Genomic DNA, 12,376 nt, shown 5'->3' with positions numbered 1-12,376 from the left:
TTCTGAGACTTCACATATTTGAGGAAAGCTCCCATTAGTCACAGTTGCTTTCTCACTCATCCTTGCTGCCTTTCAGCAATAAGTCCAGGCTAACTGGTGCCCATGTAAAATAGATTTCACGATGGCAAGAATTTCCCTGAGTCCAACTATGATCTGAGCCTCGTTACGTCTGAGCGGTGTTACCTCTCCCTGCGAAGTCACGGTCAGAAAGCAGAACCTAATGATTTGGGACAGATACTTAATAGCAAATAAATCCTTGTCCAACTCCACCCTCTCCAGCTGCCAGTGAAGAGCACCCGGCCAGGAACGAGCGCTGTCAGCACAATGATCCCTTCCAGTTATCTGGAGCTGGTCTGGCAGAGGATATCTGTGCAATGGGAAACTGAAGTCACCCCAAAGGAGCTTCAGGCGTCTCTGCCACCCCTTCTGAGCTCCAGACTGCCCCAGCCGTGGGCAGGAGGCGGCTCTTGGCACGACGAGCCCGGCAGCTTCCGCACCATTCCAAAGCTCGAGCGTTCCCTACTTGCATCCTGCAGACCACGTTTAACTCCAAAGCCTGCACGAAGGTTTGAAGTCTCCTTTCCCCTTTCCCAGGCGTGAAAAGCTCCTGGTGAAAGTGAGTACCAGAGCACGGGCAGCTCAGCTTCGGGAAACGAGGTGGGGGAAGCACCGGGATCGTCTGAGCAGCCAGCTCTCGTCAAAGCCTGCCCGAGGCATTCTGCTCCAGGGAGTTAGCGCTTGCCCTTGGTCTGAACACCGCATTTTCCCCTTCCCAGCTCCGTGGAGCAGCCGGACAGGGGAGCGGTGCCAGGGGGACAGTGCCGAGGGGGCAGTGCCCGGAGCCTGTCCAGCTGCCCGAGGCTGGCGCTGCTGGCACACGGGAGGCTGTGCTGGCTCCCGCCGTGGCACAGGCTGTGCCCCCGCTCGTCCCGCTGGCCCCCAGCGCTGCGCTGGCGTCACAGCCCGGTGGGCTCGGAGCCACCCCGGCAGATGGGCAGCGTGGCCGAGGAGCGGCGGGCGCATCCCCTGGCGGGGTGTTAGGGCAGGATTTCTGCTCAGGAGGGTTAAACCAGCACTCCCACAGGGTCCCGACGCCTCTGGAGAAGGAGCCGAGCCGCTGGGTGTGGGACAGGGTGGCACTGTCAGCGCCCCTGTTGCCACCATCTCCACAGTCCCGGCCCTCTGCTGCGGAAATCGCTGCCCGAGGTCTCGTAGCTCTATCCCAAGAGCTCAGCCCTCCTCTGGAAGCAGCCACAGGCGCTCCCGAGGCTTCCACAACAAGGGAACGTGAGCGTCCTTCCCTGCTCCAGCCGAGCTTGCCGTGTGCAGCTCCCCCGGCGCTGGGCAGGACATGCCTCGGCTGCTGCCAGCGCTGCGGCTGCTGCATCTGGGGACGGCCCCCAAAATAACAACAGGGACACGCTGTGAAATGCCGAGATCAAACAACAATAAAAACGATCTTTACCGCTCTCGCTAAAAGCACTAACAGCAGCACTTTGTTCAAGCTGAGCTCTAAAAGCAGGGTTTTAAAGCCTGCCCAGGGGGATACGTGTCAGCAGTACATGGCACCAGCTTCCCCAGGCTCCTTCCTAAATACTGCACCGGGGGCTGCCCGGTGCTTTGTGTCCTTCTGCGTGCTCTGTGTCAGTCTTGATTTGTGCAAAAAACCCGGTTGGTTTCGGGTTCCTTTGTGCCAATGTAGGGTTATTGGATTCCAGAAAAAAGGGGCAAACACCACTGAGGTTTCACAAGCAAACAAAACTGGCACAGAAGCTTCGAGGTGCTGCTTGACCCCGCTCCCTGCCCGTGTTCTGTGCCCGTTGTTTGGTGCATGGCAAGCGAAGATCTGCTGACAAGTCCCACCAGAATGCCACTGGCAGGGAAGAGGAGCACAGAGGCTTTGCTGAGCATTAGCACTTCAGCTGGAATCTGCTCCGAGTATCCCAGAGCTGTGCTGTCCTTGCCAGGGCTCTGCCCAGTCCGTGTGCCCGCATCCTGGCTGCTTCCTTGCCAGCTGATTTTGGCCAGTGCAGAGCTGTCCCCTGGCTTTCTGTGCCATTGCTCCTCCCTAGCTCCTCCTGAGAACACCAGTGCTAATCTCCATCCTGAGAGTTTTACTGGAAAAAGGCGTCTTCCCTTCCGCAGGGAGCCAGGGCCAATTGGCACAACACCCCGAGTTATTTTGACCTGGCTTTTGTTTCCTAGACCACGTGCCCCAGTGTGAGTCTCTGTGTCACATCCCTTCTTCAAGTGCTTCCCACGTTCCTGAACCTCACACAGCATGGCCACGACTCTCTCCAGGTATAAGCAAACAAAACAAGGCTTTAACTCAAACTCCCCTGGTTCACTCAGTGCCTGCATGGATGTAATACTGGTTTTCAGTTTTCCAGACTGGTTTTGAGGTCTTGTGGTGCACCAGGGACTGGTGGGCAGAAGTTCAGCAGCTCAGGGGGGAGCTCTGTAGGAGAAGGAAAGGGGTAGGGGCAGAGGTGGGTGAATCCTCTCCAGTTTCTCTTTGGAAATGCGAATTCCATCCAATTTCTCTGGTTCTCTCCTGGAGAACAGAACAAGCTCCCCAAAGCTGGGGTGAGTTCAGAGAAGAGCTGGGAGAATGGGTGAGGAGAGCAAGCCCTGCACAGCAGTGCTCCGGGCAATTCCAGATCCAGCCTCGCATGACAAAAACAAGAGGCATTTGCCACTTCTAGCAAAGCTCTGTGCAGTGCAGAGATGAGGCAGGGTGACAAAATGTGCCCTGGTTTCCATTTTTGCTGCGAGGATAAGCAAGAGGAGTGGTGGCAAGATAAGCAAGAGGAGTGGTGGCATCATGCAGAGGGAGAAAAGCTGTCCCTGATGACTCTGCACAATCCAGGGCTCATCTTTGCTCCTGTGCTCCAGCTTTGCTGATGTCTTCAGATCCTAATTTTCATGCACTGTTACCCCAGGGGATGGAGGGGCAGAGGCAATCCAAAAGGCGGGTCAGCTCTCAAAGGTTACACATGACTGATTAAAGGAAAAATCTTATTTCTTCCTGTCACGGTAGCTTGGAGTTCAGCTCGTGCCATGGAGCCTGCTCTGGGGTCATCCATCAGCCAGGAATTCCTGCAGAGGTAGCAAAGCTCCCGAGAATGAGGAGCTGGAAGGAGCCTTGGCTTCGAGGTGGATGTAACCAAGAACCTTCTGGAATCACAGTCTCCCTGCCAGCTGGATCCAAACATGCCTGGAGTGCTCCTGTCCTGCCTGCAGGAAATAAACATGCTGCATGCTCTCAGCACTAAAGACCCAATAGGCCATGACCCTAAAAGAGTATAACCAGGGGATCTTCCAATCTTGTAGGATGTCATCAGCACCAGCTGTTAATCACAGAATCCCAGAATGGTTTGATTTGGAAGGGACCATAAATCTCATCTCATCCACCCCTGCCATGGGCAGGGACACCTCCCACTGTCCCAGGCTGCTCCAAGCCCCAGTGTCCAGCCTGGCCTTGGGCACTGCCAGGGATCCAGGGGCAGCCCCAGCGTCTCTGGGCACCCTGTGCCAGGGCCTGCCCACCCTCCCAGGGAGGAATTTCTTCCCAACATATAATCTACTTTCTTTCAGTTTGAACCCATTACTCCTTGTCCTGTCACTCTGGTTCCTGGAGCCCCTCTCCAGGTTCCTTGTAGCCCTTTCAGACTCTGGAAGATGCAGTGAGGTCTCCACTCAGCCTTTTCTTCTCCAGGCTGAGCAGCCCCAACTTTCTCAGCTTGTGTTTGTAGGGGAGGTGTTCTAATCCTCTGATCATCTCCGTGGCCTCCTCTGGACGGGCTCCAAGAGTAATTGATGGCTGCTCTTATAAACAGGCCCAGCATCATCTTGTTTTGAAAGGCACAGTTGCCCAAAGCATCCCTTTGGTAGCGCTCAGGTGGGCAAGAGCTGCTAACTCAGCCTGGGCTTTGCCTCTGGACTGGCACTGATCGCTCCCTGTGCCAGCTGGGCGGGATCCTCTGCCCCTCTGGCAAAGCAGCCCCGCTCCGGGCTGGTGCTTGGGCACTTGGCTCCAGGGCTTGCCCCGGTGTCCTGCAGCTTTATGTGTCCTCGTGGAGAGCTTGGGAAGATGAACAGGTCGTTTCTCTGGCAAGTGCTTACTAAAAATGTGAAATGCAGGATGATTGCCTGCAAAGGCCCGGTTACAGTCCCTGCCCTGACACGGAGGAACGGGGGAGCCTCACCCAGCCAGGCTCAGCGCAAAGCAAGGGACTCAAATTCCCTCATTGCTGCGGGGTCACAGCTCCTGACCAAGGACGGTGGTGGACTCCTCCTCCCCCAGTGAGAGCGACTGGCACAGGGGATGTCAGCACTCAGAAGTGGAATAAATGAGGAAATTTAGATTGGAAAAGCACAGGGAAGCCTGTTAGATCTTGACTATAGACATCATTGCATCTTGGTAGATACTCCAGGAGCTGCAGCTGCTCTTCCTTAACAAAGGAGCTGTACTGAGCCAGGGAGGAGCCCTGCTGTGCCCTCCCCTTCTGCACGGAGGGAAGCTGGGGTTTCCCAGTTTATTCCTTCCCAAGGGATTGTCCCTTTCCTTGGCCAAGCCTCAGCTCACCATGATGCTACAGCTCAGGAGATGCTGCTGTGCTGGGTGAGGGCATTGGTTTATCAAGTGAGGGGCTGGTCCTGGGCAGTGGTCCCTCCTCCTGGAAGGGCAGGTCTCCAGTGGCACAAGTGTCAGTCGTGTGGCACTTTCCTTACAGGGATGAGAGGAGATAAACTTGGGCCATCCTCTCTCCCTATCTGACCACCGTGCTGCAAAGTTCCAGGTGCTTTTCCCAGGTCTGTGAACAGTCCCTGGCACAGACCCAGCTTCCGCCTCTGGCTCTCCGTGGATTTTACAGCTGCAGGCTCTGCTTTGCAGCCTCGCAGACGTCGCACGGTGCTGGACTTGTGTCTGCTCTGGAGGCACCACTTGGGGAAGGCTGCTGAGCTCAGCTCTGTTAGATTTATGATATGGTCAGGCTCATAAAACAGGCTCTAAACTCGGGTGCCTTAATTCAGGGCATCCATTTGTCAGAGGGTTAAATCCGTGCTGAGCTCAGTCTGACACCCTGGAACAGCACAGTCAGCCCAGCTGGGAAGCCTGGAGTGGAGGGAGCCACTCCCACACCTGCAGTGCTTAATGGCCTTCCTCAGTCAAAATCCTCCTCATCATCACTCCTGGAAACCCTCCGGGGCTGGCAGGCAGGCACCGAGTCCTTTCACAGGAATAATCCTCCAGGATATGGAGTTTCCAAGCAGGGAAAGCAGCTGGGTACACCGAGACCTCAGATGCAACCACGGGGAAGGTTCAGCCCTGGGAATAATTTAATTTTGCATTAAATATCCTCATTTCAAGCTGGTGGCTCTGCTGTTTGTGCCACTGGGGTCTGACCCCCGTGTCTCTGCCAGGCCCCACTCAGAGCTGGCACACATCGTGCTGTGCCCCTGACACCCAGAGCCTTCAGGTGCCTTCAGAAATCAGGCTTGGGAGTTTTCAGGTCTTGTCTACAATACATTTTAACTTAAATTATACTTGATTTAGCTTTAATAATTTTGTCAAAAGTTATTTAAGGAACTTTTGCTGTGCCTGCAGCTTTCTGCAGGGTCAGATGCCTCACACAGCTTGTCTGAGTTGTGATGGGACTCAGATATCTGTTGTTTATCCTGTTGGTTTGGGGTTATTTTATTTCTATTATTTCCAACTCCTCTTAGCTCCAGTTTTGCTTAGCTTTGTGCAATTGAATGGCTTTCCCCTCCATTAAGAAACCCCATAGCACAGAGAGAAGTTCAAACAAACCTAAATAATCCCAGCACAACAAACACACAGCCCAGCAGGAGAGGGGAGAGTTTCATCCAACAGCAGGCATTGACTAGAAATTTATTAAAATAACCCTGAATGAACCCAAAACTGAAGGGGGATTGCTGCCACTGTGCTCCTCCAGGTAGCTCCTGTGGGAAGCTCACTGTGATGCCATGAGGAAGGGTGAGAATTAACACGGGGAAAGGGATGGGGACGTGGCACTGCTGTTTCATTACCCTTTTTCTACTCTGTGCCCCCAATGCAGCAGAGATGTCACTGCCAGGAAAGCAGCTCGGTGGGGGACAGTTTGCAGTAGCCTTCATCCACACCAGAGTTTAATCATTTTCATTTCTTTGTGCCTAAAATTAGGAGGAAAAGTGGCCAAGCCCCACCAGTTTGGGGAAAAATCACCCACACCCACCCAAGCAGATGGGTCTGTTTTTAGTTTATAATTAAACTCACCCTCTTGGCTGGGAGGGAGAGCCTGTTTTGAACAGGGGAGGGAGTGGGAGATCCTCTCCAGGCTGTCTTCCAGCGAGGGGGAGTCTCACTCCTGCAGAAGGGGAGCGGGATGACGAAGCCATGAGCAGTGGAGAGGGATTTGCTGCCCTCCCGGCACGCTCCGTTATCCCGACAGCTGGAATGGCCTCATTTTAAACATGTTCAGCTTTTTGTCCTGAGGAGCACAAATCTCCGTGACGATGGTGCCATCTGTCCCTCTGAGCACAGCCCTGGTGATGCCTCTGCTGTCCCTCCCCACGGTGGTTTGGGGCAGAGCCCTGTCACCAACCCGTGTGGTGGCAGCCCTGAACGGGCCAGGAATATTCCCAGACTCGAAATTTTCCCAGGACAGAGAGAGGCAACCATCACTGGTGCACAAGGCCCGCTGGAAGAGCTGTGCAGGCCTCTCCCAGGAGAGGGAATGTCCTTGGGAATGGGGCACAGCCACCATGGAGGGGCTGCCAGAGCCTGGCTTTGTGTGCCTGGAAAGCACTGCCCGTGGGGAAGGGCAGGCAGCAGAACAGCAGGGAAAGGGGGGAAACAGGAACAGGGAGAAGGGAAAGAAAAAGGAAGGAGGAGGAAGGAAAAACAAAAGGGAAAAACAAAACAAATTAAAATAAACCGAATTAAAATTAAATTATATTAAATTAAAGGCCCAGCAAGGCAAGCTGAGCTGATCAGCATCTGCCTCCCCCAGTCCCCAGCAAAGCCATGGCTGAGGGTCTGTTCCCTGCAGGCTGTGGCCCAGTGAGCACCCGTGCTCAGGCACCTTGAGCCTGGTTTTGCAGGGGCTGGGGTTTGCAGCCAGGCACACAGAGCTGTGCTGCTGCCCAGGGCACACCGGGCGAGGATGGGCTTTGGGAAGTGAGCCCAGAGCGCACAGGACACACCAGCCCGGTCCCTGCAGGGTGACACTGCTGTGCTCTAGGGAGCAACGCTCAAAAGTTGTACCCTAGGAGCCCAAAATTCCTGAAGAAGAGCAAGAAAATCAGATTTCCCTCCTGGCTACAAAGGCTCAGCCGCCGACTCCCCTTCCCAAGTCTTGCTTGGAAACCCAAGGGGACAAGAGTGCCTCTGGCAAGAGACTGCCTGAAACGTGTGGAGGGCTTTTCTCTAAATTATCAACATGATTTTTTCATTCTAAGCAGAACATCCAGAGTCTCCTTTCACCTCAGGAACCTTACTCCACTGCCTTGACTTTTAAGTCAAGTATTTCTCCTAGAGAATGCAGTTGAGTTAAAACAATTGAATTATTGAGATGCACAAGTGTCCTTCTGGGTGAGCTGTGCCCACAATGCCCCAAATCCCTGGTTCTGGTTGTAGTGGTAAGACAGGAAAATTCATCCCACCTCGTCATCCCCACACCTTCCCCATTCCCGGTGTCTCCCAGCTGGGAAGGGCTGAGGCAGAGCATCCCTCCGGCAATTACAGCCAGGAGATAACAGCTCATTTGCGATGTTGCCTTAAATTGGCAACTGCGTGTGAAACAAGATAACAGCTTGTACTAATGAAGGTGTAATTTTTAAACTGACGGGGCTAACAGGGCTTTAAACGCGGCACAAGAGCCCGAGAAAGGCAGATTAGGGCTCCGTGTGCCTGATCCCCCGACACAGCTGTCCCCAGCGCAGCACACCCCGCCTGGCTCCGGTTATCGCCGCTGCTTCTGCTCTGAATTGACTGCAACTGATCCGTTTAAGACAATCTCTGAATTTCTAATGAGGTGATTAGCTGCAGAAAGGATTTCCTTGCAGAACACTTCATCGCTGTTTTGCTCACTGTCAGGGATCAGAATAAGGACCCGCACTTGCATATTAATAGCAGCATTAGGTGCTAGTGCAGCTGCTTTATCAAGGATGTTATCACTCTCCTGAAATAACTGACGTGGAAAAGCCCCATATTTTTATTTTGCATGAAATACAACGTTCCAATTCCCTAGGTTTTGTTTTCAAAACCTGAAGTGCTTTTTATCATTTCTGGAATGCAGAATAACAACGGAACAATTTCCTTTAAATCAAAAGCTGGATCTCTTCCAAGTCATTTAACTTCCAAAAGTTAAAATTCCTTAAAAAAAAATAAATTAAAAAATGTAAGAGATTCAGTCTGAGCACTTCTAATGAGAATATCACAATTATACTTAGATTGCCACACGGGATTTCTCTTTACAGCAGCTTGATTCATGGGGGAAATTAACTTGTTTAAAAGTAACAGTTTTTAATAGAAATGTTCTGCTGACTGTTCTCCTTGCATTCTAGCTGGAATCCGCTTTGGCACGCCAGGTCCTGAGGCTGGGGTGAGCTCCTTGCTCCACGCCTGCATCATTCCATCAAGGGGATCCTGCCCACAGCCTGTTGCAGCAACACAACTCATATCAAGAGGGCCACTGTAATTGTTAAAAAAAAAAAATCAAACAGAAAAACTACTTAAAGTCTTGAAAACTTCCAAAGTCAGCACTTGAAGAAATATGAAATGCAATGAATTAATGAGAAAGAGAGAATGAATCATTAAAATTGCATCACCGTGGCGTGTTCCTGAGCACATCTCCTGTAATGTTCTCGGAGTCTGAACAATTGATTAAGAAAAACACCACTGCACACTAAAAATTGGAAACGGTTAAGAAGAAACAGGATTAGCAAAGTCTCACAGGAAAGGTCAATTATTTCTCCCAATTTATTGCTAACCTGACATCTGTAAACAAATCACTGGGGGAACTCCCCGAAGACTACACCGTGTCCAACAAGACATCCTAATTAATGAGGATGCGCCATGCAAACACAAACACAGGGAGAGAGATAATATCTAAACCCAGCCCTTAAAAGATGCAGTGGAAATGTTTTCCCGGGAGGTTGTGGGAGATCAATAAAGGGGAAGGAGGTTCAGGAGAGTTGGAATTTGCCATGGGGTAAAGGCCAATAATCTTTGTGGTTATCAGAGCTAAGATGGCGAAACGAATTAAACGAGTTTAGAGAGGGCTTAGTGAGACTGGCTTAAAAATGAGAGAGAATTGGCTTAAAAATGAGAGAGGGCTGCAATCATCCCTTGTGCTCCACCGTGGCAGAGGCTGAGCCAGGATTTTCCATGCCCAGGCTGGCTTTAGATGCTCTTGGACTCAGCGAGTGCCTTGCTGACCTTCAGTGTCTCTGGAGGCCGAGCCATCGAGCTTGGAGAGCTCTGTGAGGAGGCTCCTGATCCCGCTGTTGTTCCAGCCAAGCTCCCAGGCCCAAAGGTTGGGATTTTCTCCTCTCTGGCTGCCAGTTTGCAGCCGTGCCCCTCCGTGGCATCCCCTGCACCGGCCAAACCTGCCGGCGGCCGGGCACGGTGCCTCCCCCAGAGCCCTCTGCGAGCAAAGCTGGATCGTGGCAGCTCATATTAAAGATTCCTCTTCATCAGCATCCCAATGATTAAATATGTATAGAGGCATCTGAGATCCAATTTATTTCTTTTGTGTTGTAAATTCCTTTACTCGTCGGCTTTTATTTTTTTGAGCTGCTTATAATTAAGACCTTCAGACAGAGCTCAGCAGGGCTGGAAAGCAGCCATGCTCCTGTTGTATCCCACCCGTTGCAAGTGCATTCCCCTCTCTTAGTCAACCAAAAGATTCTTCTTTATTCAGCCCAGTAATGACTTGATTTCCTTCTTTCTTAGTGAACACAGTGAACAGTGCATTGAGTCACTCATGTGCAACTTGGTGTTTTTTCCCTCCCTTTGGAAAGTTTTCAAAATATTTATAAATCTAAAAAGGAGCAGAGAAAGAAAGAAAATGAAGTTGCATTGTGTTTATCTGGCTGGTGCTGCCCTTTCTCTTCCTCATCTGTGGAAACTGCAATTGATACCATTGTCCAGGCTGCCATGGGGCTGCCAGAGGGGTGGCAGTGTCCCCGTCCCCTCTGCTCGTCCCTCCTGCCAACCAGCACTGCCAGGGGACCAGGCAGGGCTGCATGAGGTACAGGTAGTGACTGTCAGACACAGGTGAGAGCTGCCAGACCCAGGTGAGGACTGCCAGACCCAGTTGAGAGGAGACCCCACAGGACACACTTGGAGGAGAACAAATTCCCTGCATGTTCAGAGCAGATTTCCCAGGGGCTGCTCCAAGGCAGAGCTCTGGGAGGGAGAAGCCTTTGGCTCAATCATGCTCCGTGGCTGTGGATGGATTGGATGGGCCTCCAGGTCTGATCCAGCTCTTTCCCCACGACACGGGAGACTCAACCCCTGAAGCAGAACCCTCAGCCCTCAGCTGCAAACCCCAAAGCTCAGGTCTTCAGCAGGCCTGGGGGCACATGGGGCAGCGTGACCCACACATGAATGGGGCCCCCAACACAGTGTCAGCCTGGGGAGACCCCTCCTCCAGCTCGGGGGCTCCCCTCTCTGCTCACACCCAAGCCAAGCAGTGAGGGGCTGTTCCCATTCCCCTGTGCCCAACACACCCCGCGGCCCCTGGCAAACCAGGCCACTCCGAAGCCCAGCATCCTCCACCTCCTGGCTCCAGTGGGTGCTCCTGGCTCCTGGCTCCCACCCAGCAGGGGCTGCCAGCTCCCTCCGTGCCAACCCCTGCAAAATCTGCCAGCAGAGGCATCGCCCCCTCCCACAGCCCTGCGGCGAGGAGTGACTCCCTCCAGATGGCTGTAAAGGTTAACAAGGACTTTATTTGGAGTTACATACAAATCAGATTGTCTTTTTTTTTTTTCCAAGGGGGAACAAAAACAACCACAATTTCAAGCCCACACAGGCAGTGCAGCCTTCCAAGGTGGTTCAGTTGCCATAGACGACCGCAGGCAGCAGAGCTGTCACGCCGAGCCCGCGGCACCGCGGGGACCCGCTGTGAGTCAGGGGACGGGGGTGAGCCCCGCTTCCATCCCCCCGCTGGCACCGGCTCCAGCCCTGTCCTCGCCTCCCTCCCGGGATGAGCTGAGTGCCCAGCTGCCCTCCCACGGTGTTGGGAGGAGCTGGCTGTGGGACAGTGGTGTCTGGCCCCATCTGGCCATGGCTGGTCGAGATGGGTGGCCCAGGTGGCATCTGATGGGGGAGTTCCCCCATAGGGTGCTGAAAAATGGGGGAGCTGGAGATTTAGGGCAGAATCTGAAATCTGATGGTGGTTCTGCCATCAGTCATGGACACTCAGCTTGCAGCTGCTCTGTCCCCTTGCTCTGCTCCATCTTCCTCCAGTCCCCACAGAAAATCATCATCCCACCTACAAAACCTTGCCTTGGCCAGCCCAGGGGCTTTTGGGGTGGCCTCACCAGCCCACTGGCCAACGGCTCATCCATCACCTCTGGCAGACCAGAACCACCAAACTCGTTGGGTTTCATCTGCAAATCACCCAGCACAGCTCTGGGCCCCAGGAGGAAAGGGAGTTGTTGCTGCCCTTCAAGGCTGACTGGCAGAGCCCAGGGTCTGTGGTGCTGCAGAGAACCCGGGTGGACACTGCTGTGGATTTGGAAAAAAGAGAAATGTCTGTGTGTGGAAGCTCCAGGAGAAACACCACACGTGCTACAAGAACCACCTGTATCCACACCCCCAGGACAGGACCCCAGCAAGGACACTGGGAACCCCCAGGGATCAGTTTGCAGGACACCTGGTGTGGCTGAACAGCTCATCAGCGCCAGATCTCCCTGGGGAACAGTGCTGCAGCAGCTCTCCTGGCTTTGCTGACGGTGACTGATCATCTGCATTCCAGGCAGAGACATCCCGGGTTCCCCAGGGCTGGGACATCAATCGCAGACATGGATGGAGTTGTTTTACCAGCCTGGTAAACTTCCCCAGCGTCTTTAATAAAATAAGTTTTTGGAAGTTTCAGGTAGAATTGATGTCAGCTATGGAAAGGTCACTGTGGATATTACGAGCCACAAAGAAAATGTTACACTCAAATGAGACCAACACTGTCATAAATCACAGCAGACCCCCTCTGCTCCACTCAGGTGAGACCCCCCTGCAGAGCTGCCTCCAGCCCTGGGTCCAACGTCAGAAGGACCTGGAGCTGCTGGATGAGCCCGGAGGAGGCCACTGGGATGCTCCAAGGGCTGGAGCCCCTCTGCTCTGGAGCCAGGCTGGGAGAGCTGGGGG

Source organism: Corvus brachyrhynchos, unplaced genomic scaffold, assembly GCF_000691975.1.
Source record: "Corvus brachyrhynchos isolate BGI_N302 unplaced genomic scaffold, ASM69197v1 scaffold616, whole genome shotgun sequence".
Classification (NCBI taxonomy): Eukaryota; Metazoa; Chordata; class Aves; order Passeriformes; family Corvidae; genus Corvus; species Corvus brachyrhynchos.
Note: the sequence above shows the minus strand (reverse complement) of the source record.